Source organism: Schistocerca nitens, chromosome 7, assembly GCF_023898315.1.
Source record: "Schistocerca nitens isolate TAMUIC-IGC-003100 chromosome 7, iqSchNite1.1, whole genome shotgun sequence".
In the NCBI taxonomy this organism is placed as follows: Eukaryota; Metazoa; Arthropoda; class Insecta; order Orthoptera; family Acrididae; genus Schistocerca; species Schistocerca nitens.
This window is the reverse complement of record NC_064620.1, coordinates 404,118,319-404,122,662: the sequence shown is the minus strand read 5'-3', so window position 1 is coordinate 404,122,662 and position 4,344 is coordinate 404,118,319.

The following is a 4,344-nucleotide window of genomic DNA, read 5'->3' as shown; positions in this document are numbered from 1 at the left end:
AATTCATCATCATTTGGTTCATCTAAATCAGATCGTACATCAGAAAATACTTCTATTGGAATAGAATTTAAATCATCTGGTTGTTCAGGAAATGGCAAATCTACACCATACCCTACTGGTCGGATGGTGGACGGAAGGTTAGGTAGCTTATTACCTTCTTGTTTTTCGAATTATGACCAGTAATATCAACACTGCAAAAGTAGCAATCATCGGAATGATTTCTTGGCTCCCTCCATATCATAGGAGCAGCAAATCTAAGGCTTTTTTCTCTTTTTTGGACCATTTTCTCAGACCTTCAACACACACATAACATAACTTATGCAGTGGCCACGATTTATCTTGATAAACAAGTTTAGATTCAAAGTATGATAGATAAGCCTTTTTTACAAAGTCTGTAATATTTCTTTGGCGTTTTTTAATCACAAATTCGCCACAAATATAACAAAAAACTGTCAGCAGAGTTTTTACAACCACGATTAGACTGAGCACATGTACAGGAAGCAGGAAAGTGAGGTTAGGTTGACAGTAAACAAAACACCATTTGTTAACACAAAAATAGAATCTACCTTTTTTTGCCAGGAAGTGTTTTTGAGCAGTGCTACAAACGTCATCTACATTCATTGCACCTTCTTTTAAAATTATTTTAGCTATATAAAAGCTGTTAAATTCTTTAAGAAATAGCTTAATTTAATAAATTTAACTGTAAAATGTGAAGGAATGGTGGGTGACACAGTTTTTTAAGTATCATATTTGGATTTCCCACCCTAAAAAAACATAAGAATAAGGTATTTTCAGCAAAAAAGTTTTTCCATCGTTGGCCTGTGTTATCGAATGCTTTTTTCAGGTTGACAAATACTGTGAATGTGTCTTGATTTTCCTTTAGTCTTGCTTCCATTATCAACCGCAACGTCAGACTTGCCTCTCATGCCTTTACCTTTTCTAAAGCCAAACTAAACATCATCTAGCACATCCACAATTTTCTTTTCAATTCTTCTGTACATTAATCTTAACAGCAACATGGATGCACGAGCTGTTAAGTTGATAGTGCGATAATTCTCGTACTTGTCAGCTCTTGCAATCTTCGGAATTGTGTAGATGATATTATTCCTAAATAAACTCCTGTTTCTTCTTCTATCACATCAGACAATTCTTTCCCCCTCATAGAGGCTTTCAATGTATTCTTTCCACCTGTCTGCTCTCTCCTCTGCATTTAACAGTGAAATTACCATTGCACTCTTGTTGTTACCACCCTTGCTTCTAATGTCACCAAAGTTTGTTTTGACATTCCTGTATGCCGAGTCTGTACTTCCACATTTTTTCATGCAGCAATTTCATCTTAGCTTCCCTGCACCTCCTATTTATTTCATTCCACAGTGAATTGTATTTCTGTATTCCTGAGTTTCTCAGAGCATTTCTGTACTTCCTCCTTTCACCGATTAACTGAAGTATATCTTCTGTTACCCATGGTTTCTTCGCAGTTACCTTCTTTGTACCTATGTTTTTCTTTCCAACTTCTGTAATGGTCCTTTTCAGAGACATCCATTCCCCTTCAACTATACTGCCTAGTGAGCTATTCTTTATTGCTTTATCTACAGCCTTAGAGAACTTTAAGCATATCTCGTCATTCCTTAGTACTTCCGTACCCCACTTCTTTGTGTATTGATTCTTCCTGACTAATCTCAAACTCTTCATCACTACTACATTGTGATCCAAATCTACGCCTGCTCCTGGGTACGTCTTACAATCCAGCAGCTGATTTCTGAATCTCTGTCTGACCATCATCTAATCTAACTGAAATCTTCCTGTATCACCCAACCTTTTCCAAGTGTACCTCCTGCTCTTGTGATTCTTGAACAGAGTATTCACTATTACTGGCTGAAGTTTATTATAGAACTCAATTCTCCCCTATCATTCCTCATCCCAAGCTCACAATCTCCTGTAATACTTTCTTCTAGTCCTTCCCTTACAACTGTATTCCAGTCCACCATGACTATTAGATTTTCATCTACATTTATATACTGTATTACCCTTACAATATGCTTTCGTATTTCTCCTCTCTCTCTCTCTCAATCTTCAGCTTGCGCCATCGACATGTATACCTGAACTATCATCGTCTGTGTCGGTTTGCTGTGGATTCTGATAAGAACAACCCTATCATTGAACTGCTAACAGTAACACATTCTTTGCCCTACCATCCTATTCATAACAAATCCTACTCTCATTATACCGTTTTCCACTGCTGCTGATTTTACTCTATACTCATCTGACTTGAAATCTTGTGGAACTAACAATGATGTAACATTAGGAGGTGAAACTCTGCTAGGTAACAACACAGACGAGACAATATCCCATCTTTTTAATAACAAACTGCAAAACTATGGTCAGTTTACTGACCATGAGCAGGCTGAATTATATCACACACTTCTTAACCATAAAAATGTACTTTCAAATCATGTAGAAGAAATTGACTCCACCTATGAATTTACAATAATTCAAACGGATATTGTTTTCAAAAAAACAATATCCAATTCCGCAATCCAACATACAGGCCATCAAAGAAGAGATTACTTGAATGACCTATAAAAACATTATTGAACATAGTTGTAATCCTTACAGAAATCTAGTCAAGTCCTGACAAGTCTTGACCTCTACATGAGCTAATGGCAAATATAGACACATCCGAGGTTTTAGAAGTACACTGTATTTCTGGCTGAGGGAAAAGTGCCATCAGTTTAAGATATTACTGTTGTTTGGTATGAAAAATAGTGGTAGTGCATTATGTTTTAGGACCAATCACAAGATCCGAACTACACTCATGTCCAGAAAAAACAGAACACCATGAATGACTAGAGATAGGATGATCATATTCACAGGACATGTACATTAGTATGTTCTGCAGAAATGATTGCATTTGAACCACGCTGTCCCTTCAGGTTCAAGGTCAACATCGATATCATGGGGCAACACCACCTACCAGTAAAATTTGCCTGCGGCCCTCACTGTCACTAGAAACTGAAGATGTCACTAAAAACTGAAGATAAGAGTAACTTCAGCAGACATGGAGGTTGCCTCACAGACATATGCATGAACTGTGCTGCCAAATCAGTTCATTTGAAAGAAGGTGCATTATTTAAATGAAAGAATGTGATGCATCTATCCAGAATATTGCTGCTCTTGTACTATGAAGTGTTTCAGCAGCAGTGCAATGGGTGTGTGCAGAATGTTTCATGGAAGGCCATAGAACACAAGGAGGTGGATCAGCTCACCCCCCCCCCCCCCCCCCCCCTTTCCTGAGAAGACTGACATTTCATCCAAATGGCATTGCAGGACAGATCTGCGTGACCTCCTTGGCTCTGCCGCAACACCAGAACAGTCTAACACATTGTACACTATTACAGGTGCCAGTCTGTTGCCGTTTATTACCACATGGGTTATGTGCACTCCATCCACTTTTCCGCCTACCTTTGACAATTGGTGTATGGAACAATGCCACGGGTGGGGAGGAGGGGGAAGTAGTGTTTTCAGACAAATTCAAGTTCTGTTTGTTTGAAAATGATGGCCTCATTTTAGTTCACCACAGGCAGGAGACGGGGAGCTGCATCACAGTCACTGCATTCACACACAACATGCAGCACCAACTCCAGGCCTTGTGGTGTGGGGTGCTGTTGGGTACAACCACAAATCAAAGTTGGTGCGTGTTCGTGGCATTGTGACCAGTGTGTGCTACATGAATGACATCCTGCGACCCGAAGCCATACCCTTTCTGCACAACACCCCAGATGCCATTTTTCAGTAAGACAATGGACAACCACAACTTGCTGCATGAACATGGGCATTCTTGGTGTTGCAGGATGTCAGCCTTTTGCCCTGTCCCACCAGATCAGCAGACTTGTCACCAATCGAAAATGTGTGAGATATGGGGAAACGACGAGTGCAGCACTGTAATCCAATGCCAAGCACCAAAAATTAATTTTTGAACCAGGTGAATTATGGATAGCTATACCACAGGTTGCCATTCTCACCTTATACTCATCAAAAGCATCATCATGGATGGAACAAGTTATCAGGTCCCTCTTGGCGAATTGTCTCCCACACTTGCCTGTTGAAATGACAAAGGTAGAACAACATAGTAAGCTAAGTTAGAAACAAATCAGGTCATTACATAATGTGCCATTCAAAAATATGGTGTTATGCGCTCTTAAAAACTTGGCATAAATCCAAAATTATGATAATAAATTCAACGTCATTCAAAGCTGAATCTACCCAGAACAAGGTGGGAATAATTCAGTAAAGGGTTACATGCATGCTTAGATGAGGTTGAGAGCTATGCCAGCGGTAGCATAG